The sequence below is a fragment of the Galeopterus variegatus genome, unplaced genomic scaffold, assembly GCF_000696425.1.
Source record: "Galeopterus variegatus unplaced genomic scaffold, G_variegatus-3.0.2 Scaffold1456, whole genome shotgun sequence".
Taxonomy (NCBI): Eukaryota; Metazoa; Chordata; class Mammalia; order Dermoptera; family Cynocephalidae; genus Galeopterus; species Galeopterus variegatus.
The window spans coordinates 589,660-609,061 of NW_007727567.1; positions in this window are offsets into that span (position 1 = coordinate 589,660).

Consider the following 19,402-nt stretch of genomic DNA (forward strand, 5'->3'; position numbering starts at 1 on the left):
TTCTTCCCTAAGGATATTTCTTAAAATCTTGGCGAGTCAGCCATGCATTTTAGTAAATTTTTTAAAAACATATTTTAATTTAGGATTAAAAGAATTGACAGTACTTAACTTCTTGCTTCACAAGGATTTTTCTTGAGTCAAAGCAGAATGCATATAAAAGCACGTTATAAAACATAAAGTCCTAAGTAAATGCAAGTAATTGGTAGCTACAGTGTGCCCATAGCTTAATTATTTACACAAGGATCTTTAAGAGAAGAACTCAAAAAACACAAAAAATGCAAGCTTCCTAAACTGTGAAGAATTAAATTAAATGGTCTCACAGCTTCAAGCCTGTTCCCTCTCCCCCATCACCTCCAATCTTGTGGAAAGTATTGGACATAAGCAAGGGAGACAACTGATTGCAAAACTGTTTTGAGGAAAAACAGATTATGTCATATTAGCTAAAGGTCTTTGAATGGGCAACAAGATCATTGAATAGGTTGAGGAAAAACAGATTCTTTTCTGATCAACAAAAGTTCTCCTGCCATAAAGACCGGAGTTGTCCACCTGTTCTCCTTCCAGACTGCCTTTGCCTGCCTCCAGCCCAGTTCCTCATTCCCTGTCTTTCCTGCTGCCTAAACTGCCAATTGCTTGTGTTAATCTCAGCAGAAAGATCTTGTATTCTTAAACAATTTCTGTCTTCGGGGCCTGGGGAGTGAAGGGAGTTGAAGTGCTTTGGGGGCAGGATAGAGTCAATCATGATCTGTTCTTTACAGGTGGAAGGAACATCTGGAGATTAGTAGGACGAACCTCATGTAGTCGCTCTGTTCAGCATCCTTATGAGATGCTGTGGATGACTGCAGGAAGGTCTCAGATGGATTCCTAAGCTTTGAGAGCAGGCACTGGGAAACTGCATGTACGGGGAGGGAGGAGAAAGTTACAAATAACATTGCTACAGAGGGCAAAGCAGCAGCAAACGTAGATGCCAACAGCTCTGCCCGTGAGAGTGTATAGCACAGAGTGAGGATCCTTTTAAAAGATCTGGTAGAAGAGACAGACTTTGCAGAAGAGCTTGATGGAGGGGTGTTCACAGTCAGGAAATTCGACTGATACAAGGAAGAGTCAAAGATGAGGACTAGCATCTACACAAGGGACAACAGCAGCTTTAGAGACCCTATAGTGCTATATTACGATTTTTTTTTTTCCTGGAGGAAATTAAGGCTTAAGGTCCAAGTGTTAAGGTAGCTTCCTCAATTTTCACAGGGAGTTAGGAACAAAACTGCATCAAGAACTCAGGTCTCCAGACTCTGTTGTGGTTATACCACTCCTCAAAATTTCCCAAATACCCAGCTTGAGGAAAATGAGTGTTCTGAGGTAGAAAATTCTGCTCAGCTTTTATCCATCAAACACCATGACATCAACTCCTTCCAACTGATGTTGTCTGCATTCCCAGCTGGCCTAGCTACGCAAAACTCCTGGCGCTCTCTCCTAGGAGTACGGGTGGGCTGAGAACTCTCATGGAGGCCGGAAAGATGCTGCAAATCAAAGAATACCTTTAACTCATACATCATAGCTGCTGCTGAGGAGCCTCGAAGCCTTGGCTTCTCTCCTGGAAAATTTGGTGACTAGTCCTGTGAGCCTGACTTCACTGATTGCACATCTAATTATTGGCCAATAAACTAGGCCACCATTCTTGAAGCTTCTTGGTTTTCTATGTTAGCAGCAGTCTGAAAGCAGATTTAAGAAGTTTTCACTGATTTTTATTTGAGGGATTTTAGCAACACAAAAGTAAATATGTAAAGGCGCATTTCCCTATTCAAAGTCAACCTCATGAGGATCTAAAGATGAGAGAGCAGGAGTCTGGGTCTTGCCAAGCAGACAAAACAAGAAGGGTTCTGAACCACAGCATGCACAGCATGAGCAGGTATCAGAAGATTACATACTATAACCCCTTTTATTTAAAGTTTTAAAACGGGCAAAGTGAATCCTTGATATTAGGAGCCTGGGAGTGGGAGGCAGTTATCCTTGCAGGGCTTAGTGACTGTGAGGGTCACGAGAGGATTTCTAGGGAGGTTGTAAGTTTCTGGGTCTAGATCTGAGTGCTGGTTACATGGGTGCTTTCACATCACACAACTTCATCAAGCTGTAACTTATAATTTGCTCACATTTCTGAGCATATGTTACACCTCTATGAAATTTGCCAAAATAAGTAGTAATAATTGGTAGGGGGTGTTCTAGTATAAATTGACGACTAAGAAGGAAGAAGTGTTGGCAGAAATATAATTGATTTGAATCCCTACTTTCAATTGTGTCACTTTAATTTTTGATGAGAGGGTTAGAGGAACACAGAGGGGAAAGAATAGAGAGATGTAGCATGTATATAGTTCGCTGGTATTGGGCCTGGGCTCACTGTACAAGTACACGTGCTCTGATATAGAGTACCCAGGGAGAATCTGTAAAGGTGTACACTCAAGTCAATTTAAATCAATCATGCAAATATTAATTATATTTTATGATATTCACAGAGCAGAGAATACCACTACAGGTATTTCCTAGTCAGTAAGAGGATCTATTCTCAGCTTGGATTCCAATCAGAAAGATACTCTTCCCACAAAAAGAAATTAAATTGATCTTTACTGCAGTGTGGCAGCAAAGACAAAACAAAGAAGAACGCAGATAACTCAGATGGAAACAGAGTGACACGGGCCAAAGAGAGAGAAATCCGGTAGGTAATTGGCATTCTGGAGCACTTAAATATAAAGAAACTCTCCTTAGCAATAATGTGATATAGACTCTACTACAGTAAACTTTTGATAAATGTCTATGTAGAGAATAAGGGCTTCAATTTTCAAAAGCAACATCTTATACAGATTAGAATTTGACATACACAGTATAAGACACAGAGCAGTGTATTTTGTAGTTAATTCTGTGTCAAACGCTAGGAATAAGGTATAAATAAGATAGATTCAGGCTGCCTCTCTCATTGAGCTAGCAATGCTAGTGTGACTGTTAGAAAGAAAGAGAACATATATAATTAAGTAGGTAAATACGTAACATGGCAAATGGTGATAAGTGCTATCATCAAGAAGAAATCAGCTGAGGGGTCAGAAAGTCCTGGGGGCTGCTATTTTACACGCAATGATCACAGAAGCCCTCACCATTCAGATGATGTTTGGAAAGAGACTCAAAGTAAGTGATGGAGTGACATATGTGGATATCTGGGAGAAGAAGGTTCCAGTTCAAGGAAAGAGCACATGCACATGCCCGAGGCAGGGGTGTGCTTGGTGTTCAAGAAGCCACAAAACCAAAGTTGTCAGACGAGAGCGAGTGAGGGTAGTGCCGGAAGAGGCAGATTGGACGTAGCAGAGGTCAGATCACAAGGGCTCTGTGGACCATTATCAGGAATTGGTCGAGTGCAATGGAAAGCGTTGAAGGCTTTGTGCCGGAAGAGGCAGATTGGACGTAGCAGAGGTCAGATCACAAGGGCTCTGTGGACCATTAACAAGAATTGGTCGAGTGCAATGGAAAGCGTTGAAGGCTTGGAGAAGATGAGGGACCCAATGCAGCTCCTACTTTCAGTCTCCCTGCCTCCTCTGGTCCTCGGCTAACCTTTTCCTGCAGGACACCCAGAGTGGTGTTTTCAGAGAGAACATCTGCTGACATGGTGGTCGTGTGCCCCCCACAGCCCCGCCTGCCCTTGCCCACCCCTCCCCCATCACACAGGCCTTCCAGCGTCTCAGTGGGACCCAGCTCTATCCTGCCTCATGCTCTTGCTGTTTCCTTCCCTGTGATGTGACGTCCTTCCTTGGGCTCCTTGGATGGCCACCACCACCTTTTCCATCATTTCTCAATCTGAATGTTAGTGTCTCAGAGAGGCCTTCTTTCAACACCGTAACCCTAAGTAGCCCAGATTCCCTGTTATTTTCTAGTACACTGCCTGCTGTTTTTCCTCAGCTGCCACAAGTTGTAGCTCTTCGTCTACGCATCTTCCTGTCACACTGTCAGTTCCATGAGGGTCAAGGCCATGCCTGTCACAGTGGCTATCGTATTCCCAATGTCTAGAGGAGCACCTGGCACATAGTAGGTGCTCAGTAAATAAAAATTGTTAAGAATAGACTATATTGTGGGATGAATGGATCTCCTCGATTCTGATGAAAGTCAGGGTCCCAGTTAAAAAGCTGATCAGTCAAAGAAACCTTATTGAATAAATTTTAACTGAGACCTGACAAAGACTCTCCTTGACCAAACTGAGCCAGGCTCCTCTAAGTCCCCTTTCTGATTAGGCTCCAACCTTGGGCTTAGCCCACTTTTAGCAAGAATCCTGTTGAGTCTGTTTAGCAAAACATCTCCCATCCTTAGTATTTGGTCATCCTTGGTATCCAATAAAATTCCTCATCCCTCACTCTCAATATCTTAACCCCTTGAAATAAAGGAATAAATCTCTTGATGTCCTTTTAGGAAGATCCTTTCCAGCCTTGTAATCATCCATCCACTGGCCCTACCCTTCTGCTTGGCTATAAATATCCCCTTGTCCTCCATGTATTCAGAGTTGAGCCCAATCTCTTTCCTACTGCAAACCCTCTGCAGCAGTCCCTCTTGAGTTAGGTCTTCCTTACTGTCTTTAACACACATCACGAAAATTTTTTCTTCAACAGTTCCTACCTTCCAACCTTTTCTTCATTTCTATCTGCACCTTCCTGCTCTTCTATGCACACATCCTCAGCTTGCAAACCTATACCAAGGTCCTTACAATGTACAGACGTGATCCTTTACCCTCTGCTGGTCTGACTGCCTCTCACATATTCAGAATTCTACCTGCAGCTTTCTATTTCTAGCCAGACAGGATGAGTTACAGCAGTGCCTGGCTTTATGTCACAGCAACACAAAATACCTCTTTCATTAGAAATATCACCATTAGTAAGGTAAAATAATTTAAAATGTACTGAAGTGCTGGCATCTTAGGGGACCCGATGAATGGTGCCTCTTTCTTGCCCTACTTATGAACAAATAGGGGGCGAGCAGCAGTTGGAAGCCAAAATAGGGAGCGCACGGGGAGGGGGTGGCCTAGACGGGAAGACGCAGGTGTCCGTGGAGGATGAGGCTGGGCCGCCGCTTGGACAGACACCGACGGACACTCCACCAGTGCAGCGTGGACCCACGCTCGGCCCTCAGACCACTAGTATTTAAAGGAAATTACCTGTAATAACTTCATTTTTAAAGTCATCTTTGTGAGCCGACCCTGTGGCTCACTTGGGAGATTGCGGCGCTGGGACGCAGCGGTGCTCCCGCCACAGGTTCAGATCCTATATAGTGATGGCCGGTGTGCTCACTGGCTGAGCGGGGTACGGTGACACCAAGCCAAGGGTTGCGATCCCCTTACCGGTCACACACACACACAAAATAATAATAATAATAATAAAGTCATCTTTGCTTTGTCTTAATTTATTTGAGGGATTTATGTTTGTGATAAACATTTATGCCAAGATACCATGTAAAATCTGAATCCACCTGGATTCTTTTAGTAATCTGGGTACAAACCACAAGTCCATACAATTATCATCTCCTAGGCCTATTGAGACTGACCATTTACTCTTCCCACCATTCCTGAAAAACGCCTGTCTTGTCATAGTATTCGGTTATGATACAGGAAGAAATTTGTTATAATATTTTTAATTAATTACAAAAAAAATCTTGTTCAAAATGTATGGCTGTAAGCAAACATTCAGGAGATTCCATCATATCAAAGTAACCTCTTAAGATTCTGTTACCCAGATCCGTCTCTGTTACATTGCACCAGGAACCAAAGCGGTCCCATCTTTTAGGGAACATTCTGGTACTGACTCAAATGGCAAAGCACTAAGCATAATAACAACAGCAGCAGCAACCACAAGGAGGGAGGAAAAGCTTGGTTTCCAAGCAACCAGTGGCATGGAAATAAACATGAATTCTGCAGAAGGTCACAAGAACTCAGCATCAATTCAATGTACTATGATGGCCCCAGCACGCTCTCAGTGCACCACCGATGAATTATGATGGGTTGGGTCATTCAATACAAGGGAATGAATGATCTATTTGGCTGATGGTGTTTATAATAAGATTAGTATTTTCAGTCTACTTTGTGTTGTCTAAGTGACAAGAGGCAGAAGACACAAGAAAGAAGAAAGGAGAGAAGCCTCATGAACTAAACTAAATAGAAGAGCAAGTGGTAGAAGCCTTGAGAAGACAGTGCTAGAAGGATCTGTGACAAAAAATTAAGAGTATTGGAGCATGAAGACTTGGCATGGGGAAGATGGCCCAGCCACATGACATAGGTGCAAAGCCACACAGAGGGGTGGAGGGTGGTCGGCTCCATGCAGTCCCACCTGACAGCTCAGGCAATCTTCCTTCCCATGTCACAGCGTTTGATCCCTTCAGTCTCAACAATCCTAGTGCCTATGAAATGGGGTTGGGTGACTTTCGTTATTTTTTTTCTTAAAAGATGACCGGTAAGGGGATCTTACCCCTTGACTTGGTGTTGTCAGCACCACGCTCTCCAAGTGAGCCAACCGGCCATCCCTACATAGGGATCCGAACCCATCACCTTGGTGTTATCAGCACCACACTCTCCAAAGTGAGCCATGGGCCGGCCCTGACTTTTGGTTTTTATTGTGTCTTTCATTAAACTAAGAATTACATGTCTAAAATTCCATGACAGTCCATTTAAGTACTTAAGCTTTATACCCAGATAGAAATTTTTGACAAGCTATTCCAGTTTAGACAGAGAAGTGTGTTATTCAGGCACTTAAAAAGTGTGTGCGTGTGCGTGTGTGTGTGTGTGTGTGTGTGTGAGAGAGAGAGAGAGAGAGAGATTACATAACCTCAGACCACAGTGGCTTTGTGTGGTACAGATGAAGTAATTTATTTATAATTGTTCAGAAGAGATGTTTACCCAAGGAACTGATAGCAACTTTGAGGCGCCAGTCTGACCTGCAGGTTTACGTGTCTACCGAGACATGTGGCGGCGGCTGGACCTGCACGGTGCTGGTGTTACCCAAGGAACTGATAGCAACTTTGAGGCGCCAGTCTGACCTGCAGGTTTACGTGTCTACTGAGACATGTGGCGGCGGCTGGACCTGCACGGTGCTGGTACTGGTAAGTGAGCCCACATGATTTCATGCTTTTGAACCACTGCTCCAGCACTGGCCTACTCCAGACACCCCATCTCTGACCATGGCATACATTTCCGAAACTTCCTGAAGGGAAACACAGCAAGTCCTTGGCCAGAGTCATTTGACAGTGGAGATGGCAATGGCACCAAGTTTGGGGTCTCTGTGGCTGAATCTGTAACTAGGATCTTAACTGAGAATCACTCTCCCAGGAAAAGCGGACAACACACCTTCTTTTTAAAATTTCTCTTCCTCTGTTGCCTAGAACTAAAATGATTTTGTATTCATCTCCTACTATTTCTCTAGGGAATTTGTTCACGTCAAAATTTCCATCTAAAAAATTAATAAGCCTTATCTCTCTCAAGAACCAAAGCCCTTGAGTTGCCTCAATGGACCTTCTCTGAAACATTGGTGTGTGAACCCAGCGGAGGCACCTTGCCAGGTGAAGGTTTAGCCATCCTACTAGCCCCATATGCCTGAGTGTGCTTTTCATTCACATAGACCTGCCAGAGGACAGCAAACTATGCAACAAGTGGTCCACATCTTCATCAACAACCTGCCCACATCCCTCTGGAGCAGACAGCAACGAAGCTTATTTCCTCAGGCTCTGCAAGGGTGTTTTTCTCCAGCCACCTTTCAGCTTGACGTGGGGCTGCAGCTTCCCAGGCCTTTACCAGGCTGCTCTGTCTCTTCTCTCTGGGGCATTTTAGGTTCATACAGAATTAACCATGCTTTCTCTTTCTGGAATAGATCTTACATTATTTTCTTCATTTCAATGAGATATGAATCTCAGGTACCAACAAATAAACATCTGCCCTCTGCAAACTGGAGACCCTAGGATGCTGGTAGTGTGGCTCAGTCCAACTCTGACCACCACAGAACCAGGGAAGCTGATGGTGTGATTCTCAGTCCGAAGCCAAAGGCCTGAGAGCCAGGAATGCTGCTGGTGTAAGTCCTGGAACACACGGGCTGAATAGCCTGGAGTTCTGATTTCTGACAGAAGAGAAGAAGGTATCCCAGCTGCAGCAGGGATGGTAATACATTTGCCCTTTTTTCTGTTTTTGTTCTCTCTGGGCCCCCAGCTGATTGGATGGTGCCCACCCATACTGAGGGCAGATCTTCCCCACCAAGTCCACTCAGACTCACATGCCAGTCTCCTCTGGAAATATAATGCTTTACCAGGTTTCTAGGTATTCCTTAATCTAGTCAAGGTGACACCTAAAATTAATCATCACAGGGTCTTATTGTCCTTCATTGCCAAAGCCAGAAAATACTCTGACATTCCTTGCCGTGCTCTTACCTGAAAATGGGGAGCCAATTATCTGAATAGAACTGGAACTTTTTACCTGATCTTTGGGGTTAAATGATAGAGAGCAGTGGCTGCTGCATGCAGCAAAGCCCTTGCCACCAAGATAGGGTGTTCTGACCCTGTTATCAATTTACTTTGAAAAGATACTTTAATGGGGGCATCCAGCCACAGCTGTCTTTCACATTTGGAGCTCTGAAGGGTAAGCATTTATTTTAATACTTTAATAGAAACATTACAAAACAGCAAGCTTTCTAGACAAAAGGAACTTTTCAAAGTGATATTGAAGATATTACATATTTTTCATCCCATGCTGAAAATATGTAATTCATCTTCTGGGAAGAAACACAGCAATTGCTTGAGTCAATAGACAAATGGCCATGATCTATAAATTCTTTCAACTTCACATGAGAAAGAAAATAAACATTATTATATAATTCTGTCAAGTGTCCCCCAAAAGAAATGTTTTTTAAAAGTTACCTATAACAGTGGAGATGAGTGTATGTGAAAGGGCAAATGGCCTGGTCTCTCTTACTCTTCCCATTTCCACAGCCTCCGGGGACTCCATTGTGCCACCACCAGCCATGCTCAGCACCATCGGATAAAGGTCACAGGAGACATGGATGGAAATTTCAGAGGAATAGAAAATGCTACTTCCTGGAAGATACATTAAAATTCACTCCATCCATACCCCACTGATTTGAATAGTCATTTTTTAAACTGTGTACTAAATTGTCATATTTTTTGGATCCATTTATAGACTGTTCTATTGCTCCAGACTTCTGCCAGTACCTTACTGTTTTCACTACTGAAGCTTTATAATATATTTCACTACTAAGTAGAGCTACTCCCTCTGTTTGGGAATTTGTGGTTGATGTAGAGAAAATGTAAGAACTCAGAACCAGCTATCCCAGGCCCAAACAAGTTGAATGTGTTCAGATATACACTGTCAAAGTTGAGTACTTATCTTCTTAAATGAAATGTGTTTAGCTGCATTTTGCTAAATTGGTAAGCAATCACAAATGCAGTTAAATTCATGAATACACAAGGATGTTGCAATATTAAGAAGTCAATAATATATACAATATGACTAGGTCAAAGGAGAGAACCACATGATCATTTCAATACATGATGAAAGGAAAGGTCCTTTGATTCCATTCCCCATCTATTCCTAGTTTTTCTAAAAATTCTTAGCAGACTAGGATAGACGAACATGATTAAATGATACATATCTGAAAACAAAACCCAGCAGCATGCTAGCCAACACAATCAGACGAGAGAGAACTACATAGAAGTCATAGATACTGGAGTGCCAGAAAGAGGGAGAGAATACTTTTTTGCAGATAATCTTATTCTGTGTTCAGAAAACCTAAGAAAAATGAAAATATAAGATACAAAGTTGTGAAAAATTTTTCTATTGCTTTTGGTTTCTAATTTATTAATTTCTCTATGTATTTTTCTTTGGCCTTCTTTAGGTTTGTGGGGTTTATTTTCTTACATTTTTCAAACTTCCTTAAGTGAATCACTTTATTTTCTTCTCCATTGTTTCATTATGTCTTTATTGTTTCGTTATAACAGTGTTTGAGTGTTTGAATCTTCCTGTAAGAAAAGCTCTACACATATTCTGTAAGTCTTTACTATATCTCATCAATTCTAAGATGCACTTTTTTTTTACATTTTAACATCTCTGAGGTATAAATTTATCTTATAACATCTATGGCATTTTGCCATCACAGTGGCCAAGAAGCAATTGTGATGTGGCTGTCACTGCATAAACTTGGCTATAGTTGTTCATAATTTTGCTACTTCACTTGAGATACAAATATTATTGGTAACTGCCATTTAAACTGTCTTCAAAAAAATTCCCTATAATTTGGCACTGAAATAAAGTTTTTGTGGATGCAAAAATACATGAAAATAAATCAGCAGTGCACACATTTATATTAATGATATACAGTTCCATATTTTCTTGCAAAGCAGCTATCAAATGCTTTATAGGGCCTAAGAAAGAAATATATTCCCAAGTAGTAGAAGCTGTGCTACATTTTGCTCCTGCTATGCATGAAATGGATTGCCTATCACGCGCTAAGCCACACAGCTGAAGAAAAGAGAAGTTGCCAAATCCCTTGGAATAGACAAAATTTCAAAGCAATGAGAGCTGGTATGTCTTATCCATGCATAATGCAGGACTATTGTCAAAGCATAAAATATCAATTGGACGGAAACTTCCTGCTGATTTTGAACAGACACTGCTTAAAGTTTAGTTACACATGATTCATAGAGAAAAAATTAAAACATGAGTTTGATCAAAAAAGATATAATGATAAAACATCAGCATTCTTTGTTTTTTTTGTTTTTTTTTTGTGTGAAAAAATTAAAACATGAGTTTGATCAAAAAAGATATAATGATAAAACATCAGCATTCTTTGACATGCATTTAAATTATACTGAAAATTCTAAAGCTGATGATATGATCGTAAACACAGGATAAAAAAGTTGCCATCGCTGATTTATGATGCTTTGCATAACTTTATAGCCAACTTTGCTATGGTATTTAGTTATAAGCCACAAAAAAATACCTGAAAATGAAATGTGTCTCAAAGATCTTATTAGGCACAGAAAAATGGATGAATCTTGGTTTAGTGGTGGAGAAGTGGGTAGCCATCACCTGGAAAAGATGAACAAGCAAGTCTTAAAGGGTAAGGAGGAGTGTTGCAGAGGATAAAGAAGGACAGGGCATTATGAACTGGGGAAGAGCATGGCAAAGCTATAGAAGAACATGAACCCATTGGAGAAGGAAAAATTCTCTTTCGATGGAAACTTCTATGTGGGAAGGGATGTGCCAGTATGGCCACACCCTTCAGATAGGACTGGCGGAGCCACCAGAGGCTGCAGAGATCTTCCTGATGGCGGAGCCCTTCAAGCCTAAATCACACTGTTTGAGGAGCTGCCTGCTTCTGATTTTATTCCTCTTTTTGTCCCCTGTGCTTAGCACAGAGCTTAGTACTTGTTGGCCATTAAAGAAATATTTTCGATTTGAAATTGCATTATGATTTTTGTAGCTTCAACATTGTCCTACAGCATGCTGAGCACATAGAAGGCCTGAATGCATATATTGAGAGATGGCCTGATTTGTAAAACATTTGTAAAAGCTTACTTGGCAGGATTCACTGCCAAAACCCCTGTATACTGTATTTCTTTCTTCTTCACATGGCTTGCTGTATCCACGACACAGGTGTGCTCTCTCAGGCCCCTGTGCAGTGCTGTGCCCTTATCCACATCCCACACCACCTTGACCCCAGCTTGCCCCTCTCCCTGCCATTTCACCCAGATCTATGCAACGGTGAGCAGTCAAAGCAGCGTTGCCAAAAATTTGCTCTCAGCAACAGCTCTCTGGGCATCAGTTCACTTAATTCAATTTTTGACCAAAAAAAAAAAAAAAATCTGTGACATCTATATAAAATGAAAAAGTATCATTGTTTGGCAGGATCTTATTTTAGGTCTTCTTGGTTTTAGCAAATGCCAAGCATCTCCCCATCATCACCAAATAAATTAAAATAAAACAAATAAAATACAGGTCAATCTTTGGCTCAGGGATTAAAATGAAGCTCTTACATTAATAGAAAATACTTGAGATATTCATTAAAAATATCCAAATTGGGTGATTTATTTTTCGAGTTGAGAATTTTCAGTATATCCAACACAAGATTGAGGATCCATGACAAAATGCTGGAGGGACAGGGAAGAGTGATACAGATAGACAGACAGACAAGTGGACAGAGAGACAGACATTTGCTACTTTACAAAATATGTACTTGCTTTATTCTCAAACAAAAACTTTGCTTATTTAACAACAGATATAGGCCAAAAACAAAAGATCTTCGGTCTTTTTTGGATTCACTTTATTATTTACACTACTGTTGGTGTCTTTGTTTTAAAGAGAGTGTTCTATTTCATAAAACTAGGATTGATTACCAGCTCATGCTGGCCAAGGAGAGACACTGATACTATAACCCCAATTTACCATGTCACTAATTTGGCAAAAGGGAGTTATTCTTAATGGGGCCAAAGAAAACTACCATTTTGTTCTCTGTGTCTCTAAAGCCAAAATGTTATGCTTCTTGAAAGAGAAGCAATGTCACCTATTTCAAAACTATAATATCATAGACTAAGAGCTGGCAGAGACATTAAAAAGTATCTAGTCCAATTCCTTCATTTTACAAACAAGAAAATAAACAAATAAATTGACTTGTTCCAAGACAAGAACACAAGTTCTGATTTTAAACAACTAATCTGCTCAGAACATTTTGCAGACCAAATGGTATCTATCAGAGATATGTGGGTTGCCCATGCAGCTACAGGCCAGTTGTAGTAAAGGTCAAGAATGCTTAGAATCTTACTTTTTGCAGATTTATGAACTACGAATAAAATGTATTAAGGTAAGTATGACTTGATGAATTCATAATTAAATCTGAGAGATCAAAAGTCTTAATCACTGCCCCATGGCTTCCTAGTCAAGGTAGTTCTGAGAAGCAGAGATGAGAATAACTGTGTGCTTCTTCCCATTCCCCAGATGAGGATTGAATTCATAATTAAATCTGAGAGATCAAAAGTCTTAATCACTGCCCCATGGCTTCCTAGTCTAGGTAGTTCTGAGAAGCAGAGATGAGAATAACTGTGTGCTTCTTCCCATTCCCCAGATGAGGAGATTGAAGCATGAGAAAAACAACCAAAGCACATACTGCAGAAAAAAATAACTCCAGAGCAAAGGCTTCTCTTTTCTGGGCTTCATTCTGCTTTTGTAAATCTATAAAGCACTCAAGATTCAGCAAGGAATCCAGCCTAATCAATAAATAATATGTAGAGTTGAGAGATTGAGGTCTCTTGGCAGCTTTACCAAGATCTATTAAAAGTAATTTCAGTTCCCTTCTGAATTGCAGTCCTTTTTCTCTTAGCTCTGCCAAAAGGTTTTTATTTTATTTGTTCTTGCATTTTGGATGGCCTCCCTTGTTGGCTGTGGGATGGATTTGATTATCTCATTTCATTTGATACTTTCCATCCTGTTTCTGTGATTGGGGTGGGTTGGAAATGGATTCCAAACTTGCTGCTTGAATAAATAGCAGGGAGGAAGGCTATCTCAACAACCTTGCTTCCTACCCTCCCCAGAGGGAACCAGAGGCCTGAATCTCTATCCAGGAGAGTCCCCTCAAACCCAGGACTCTGTTCTGTTCCTGCTCTAGCCATTTGATTCTGTTATTTACTACAGAGCCATAAGATATCCCCAAATCTGGCAGGCATTTTTCAGACTTAACTTTTGAGGAGAGGAGTGCCTGTTGTTTACAGGGTCCAAGCCAATTCAAAAGCCACAAAAATCTTAGCAACTGTTTATTGAGCAGGTACTATGACTGTGCATCTTGCATACTGAAAAGCTAAATAATGAGCCCAGCAGAAGCCATGGCTCAGAGGGGCTGAAGATTCTTCTCGCTGACTTCTATTTCCCTGTTCATGCAGAGGTGGGTAGGATACCTTGTCAGTCAAGGAGGATAAGTTGATCAAAGTCATGTAACCATTTTGTGACAGAGGTTGAAATCAAAACAAAGTATGTCTACAGCACCCTGATATTTTTTTGCACTCATAATCCTCCAGAACATTGCAATGCTAATCTCCAAAATGGCATGTCATATTTGCGTAGTTCTCTACGAAGCAGCACCTAATTACAGCAATTTCCTGTAAGCTGCGCCCCAGAATTCAAGACAGCCTGCCCTTTGCAGGAGACAGCTGCCACGATCCCAGTGACAAGAAGGGAATGGGAAGGGCTGGCTTTCGAAGCCCTGAGAAATGGCAGCCTCTGCTCAGCAGGGATCAGCCACACTTTATCTCGGCGAGGTAAAGATGGGTAACACACCTATTCCTGGCAGGCCCAACTCTGCTTACATTTCTTCCCTCACCACACCATGATGGAAATTGTGCTGCTCTGTTTCTTTCAGAGGGCATATCCCTTTACAATGAGAGCTCTGGAAATATTCTGGCCCCTCTACCAGTGGAAGCTCGCGAGGCTGAGAGGCTGTCTGCTGTACTCTGAACTGTGGTTCTGAATAGAATTGGAACACACTGCACCTGAACCAAAGCCCTGGAGAAAGCTCAGGTCAGAGGACATGAATTGTCTACTTGAGATGCTGATGAGGTTTCAGAAAGGACTAAAAGTAAACCACAGGTCCTTTGGCTATAACCCCCCACCGCATTTTAGTTAATAAAAAGAGCATAGATTTCCTCAAAAATGCTCTTCTTTCATTAACTTTTTTTCCCTCTTTTACAAACCCTTGTGCCAAGGGCTGACTCTCAATAGATCACAGCAAAGGAGCTGCTCTGCTACATACAAAACCCTGACCCAGAAGCAGGTTGTCTGTGAGTGGTTTAGCACTAAGAGTTTCCTCAGATTTTTAGAGCCTCTCTCAGACCAGGTCCTAATTTATTTCTGAATAGGCAGGAGCTCAAGTCAAATCAATCACTGTGGTGTTTATGAACAAAATTCTTCAAGCTGTGTGTGGTTCTGAGGGTTGCTCACTTTTAGGACCCTAATAAATCTTATTGTGGAGTCAAGATTTATGATATTAAGGAAAATAATAGAGGATAAAAAATAACCAAATGCCAAGTTGAATGAGTTCAGCAATACACACTTGAATAATTTGGAAACAAGAAAATGTAGATTTTGGGGGGGAGGGGGTGCTTTATTTTTGAGCAAGACTTTATAGAGGTAAGGAAACTTGATCCAGGTCTTAAAGTATGAGCTGGGTACAGAGAGAGGGGAGAGAATGAGGATCTCAGGTCCTCAGGAATGAGCATGTGAAGGATCAAGGGCTGGAGAGGAGGAGAAGTGGCACAGTGTCCCTTCTCCTGCTCAGGACCTCTTTCCAACATGCCTCAGGAACCTGCCTAGAGAACGGCCAGCACCATCAGGGTTAGCTTCCTGCAAAAGACACTTAAAGCAATTGGATTTTCCTATGTTGATAATAAGAGCTTCCTGGAGAAGCTAATAGGCCAATTTAGACCAATTAAAAGAATTGTGCTGTGTGACAAATGAAAGAGCCCTTTGCACATAAAACAGCATTGTAGCCCTGCCACTCCCTGTGCGTTCATCGTGTAATTCCATCAACAGGCAGCAAGAATTAACTTCACTCAGGACTATTCTTAAATATAACAACATTTTTTATAGCTCATGAGTTGGTTATTTTTTAGTTATTTATTTTTTTCTTTAAAGGTGCCTTATTGTATCACAGAAGAGACAGATTAGCACAAGAACTTTAGAGGGAGACACATGTAAATATAAATTCCAACTCTGCTAATTATCAGCTGTGAGAACTGGAAGAAAAAACTAACATTCTCTGAGGCTTGATTTCCTGGACAATTATATGAATCTAATACTTGCCTCATCAAGATGATTGGACATTAAGTAACATGACATGCAAGAACATACCTGGCACATAGTAGCCACTAAATAAATGGGAACTATTGTTACCCTTATTTTGTAATACCTAGGAGTTTCCTCTCTTTGTGAGAGTCAGGGGAGGGGCACTGAGTTACAATACTTAATTGCTTTTGTACTTACATTCTGTTGTCTTTCAATTTTCTTTTTATGTTAGTGAATCCAAGCAACTATAGAAACTAATCCTCAAACTGTACAGCCTAAATGCTGTCCAATAACCCCAAATGGCTGAGAAGAGACCAAACTTAGATCAAATAAACATAGTATATGCATGTTATATACATCCAAGGCTTAATAACTTCAGTTGCTTTAATATGGGCAAAAAATTTGTCCAACTAGTTGCCTCAGCAGAAGAGCCAGTCGGATTGATTAAAGTTTGAGCTTACTGACAAACTGAACAGGAATCATATCATTGCCACCTCACGTGGGATAACCACAGATCTGCACGTGGTCAAGTCATGAAGACTGGAAAGAGTCGATGTCTATCCTTTGTACCTCTTCAAACGGCTTTCTAACTAGCCAGTAGTCAGAGGTATGGAACCAAAACAAGACTGGTTTTAGGCACAACAGGAGTAGGCACCTGAGTGCGTGTGTGGCTGGAGAATCATCGTTTCACTACCAGCCAGAAAGATTCTAATGAGCTTCATATTCTATAGTTTGTATAGCAGATTTAGAAATTCTTTATACTTACAATATTGAGAATAATAAATTCCCCCCCTTTCCTGATAATATGTTCCCCTCACTTCTCTGCTGGGGATCACTGATGTGCAGGGTGACTTCATCATCTAGAAATGTAGCCTCTAGAAAAGAAGAGTATATTGTTTCTGCTTTACTCTCTCTTGGCTGAGCTACATCTAATCCATTACCTTTGAAAGGATTAATGGCCAACTGGAAAGAGGAAAACGACCAAAGTCCTGTTATATGACAAGTGATTAAAGAAACAAAGTTATTTAGCTTGGCTAAGAATGCAATGTGAGGAGGAAGAACTTAATTTCTGACCTATCACACTTCGACAGTTGACCATGCCTCTGCTAGCACAGGGCTAACAGGAGTAGTCATGATGATGGATAATTTACACGAAGCTCTTACTGTGCTACGGACCCTGCCCTAAGCTATTGTTATGTCACTCAATCCGTACAAAGTCTATGAAGGATATTCTATTATTGCATCCATTTCATAGATGTGGAAATGAAGGCACAGAGCAAGTAATCTGCCCATGGTCAAACAGTAAGCAAAGATTAAGTAACTTGTCTGTGGCTGGTACTTAGCTCCAGAGCCCATACTCCTAATAGTTGTTTGGTGTGGCCCTGGTGGGTGAGAAGAAGTAACCATTTAGTGGAAACAACCATTTGGTGATTTAAACAGGTAGATTGTGGAACATACAGGAGAAGTAGTCACCAAACCATTAAGATAAAATGAGTCTACCGGTGTGCCCCCATTAGTTTTCTCCTGCCTTTCCTGTTGGGGCTGGTGGGACTTTCTTCCTTTAGACTGTAGTATGTGGAAGGCATGCGGTGAGGTGCAAGGGATGTGGATCAGACTCAGTGCCGACTCTGTTGTTTCTGAGCTATATGACATTGGAACAAAAAAATTACTTACCTTACGCCTTCTCTGTAAAATGTGCTTTAAAATATTAACCTTAAGAAGAAATACAGTTAATTCTATGGGTATTACACAAGATGAAAAATTACTATCTATTCATACTGACATTAAGTTGACTTTGCTGCCCACAGCATACTGAACTCAGGGAGAAAGACATTTGTAGGAACAACTCAGAGAGACCTGGATGGTTCTAATATGAACAGGATACGAGAGATTATCTCTGCATCATTACCCTTCACCTGTGAACAAGCTAAAGACCACAGATGCCATGACACAGCACACAGATGGGGACTATTCATAACAGCAGTGCTTCTCAGTGCCACATTTCCCAAACCACATTCTGAGAAATGTTAACAGGTCCTGCATGAGAATGGGGTGCTAAAATCAAACTCACTTGGGCCAAAGGACACAAAGTTTCAGTTATGTAAACTAAGTAAGTTCTAGAGATCTATACAGCATAGTACTTACAGCTAAGAATAGTGTATCATCATATACTTAAAATTTGCTAACAGGTAGAAATTTTGTTAAGTGTGCTTACCACACACATACACACAAAAAAATAATAATAAAGGGGGTAGGAGGAACTTTTGAGAGGTGATGGATATGTTCATGGCCTTGACGGTGCTGATGATTTCATGAGTGTATACTTATCCCCCAAATCATCAAGTTGTATGCATTAAATATGTTCAGCTTTTTACATATCAACCATACCTCAATAAAGTGCTTTAAAAAAATCATTTCAAAAATATTTCTACTCAATGACCCTCTTAGAGGTCAAAAGATCATTAGCTTATTGAAAGATTCTGAGAATCCCCAATAAAAGCAAAACCTACTTAACCATGCAACTAAAGAATCCTATGTTATGATTAGGCAGAATTCATTCCAGGAAAGCAAGAGATTTTAAGACCAAGAAATCTATCAGTGTAAACCATTCACCAATACGTCATGGTAGAAAAACCATACCCATTGATTTTGAAAAGGAATTTGAAGTGTACAAGCCATTCTTCAAAAACAACATATAAAATAGGAATAAAAATAAATATTTTAAATATAAAACATATTATATACCTAAATAACAACACATTATATTGAATAGAAAAATATTAAGGTAGTTTTAATTAAAAGGAGGAACTAGACAGCAATGGTTGGTATTGTCATTAACGTTTATGTTTCCGTGGAGGTTTTAACACATACAATCACGCAACAACATGAAATAACTGATATGAAAAATAAATAAAACTTTCTTCTTTCTTAGTGTTATCAATCAAAACACAAGATACTCTAATAAAAACTATGTGAATAATTTTGGAAAAGTGACTAAGTACAAAATGAAATTACGACATCAAGAAATTTTTTTTTTCCTCTAATGGCAGTACCTAGAAATGGAAATGGAAATTTTAGTTTGCTTAAAATGTCAGCAAAATTTATAAAATGCTTAAGAATAAATTTAACAAAAAAGACACAGTACCCATTTGGAAAAAGCTACAAAATATCATTAAAAATACAAAAGTACAATCTGAATAAAAGGAAAAGCCTATCATGGTCTTGAAGGGAAAGACTTAATATCAATTCTCTTAAAATTAATGTATCAATATAGTTTAATTCCAATTCAAATTCCTGCTTGTTAGAATTAGAGAAAATCATCATAAAGTCCATATGGATGAATAAATGTCTGAGAAGCACAAAGGCAAGTGGAAAAGAACAGTGAGGGAAGACTCGTTTCATTAGACATCAATAACACCTAAAGCAAGTGTGAGGAGATCAATGTGATACTGGGGTAAGAACAGACTTATAAATATAATAAATCACTCAGAAGTGGGACACACAGTATATGTAAGATGCTAAGTATTCATTTCAATTCACTACAGAAAGAACAGTACATTTAAG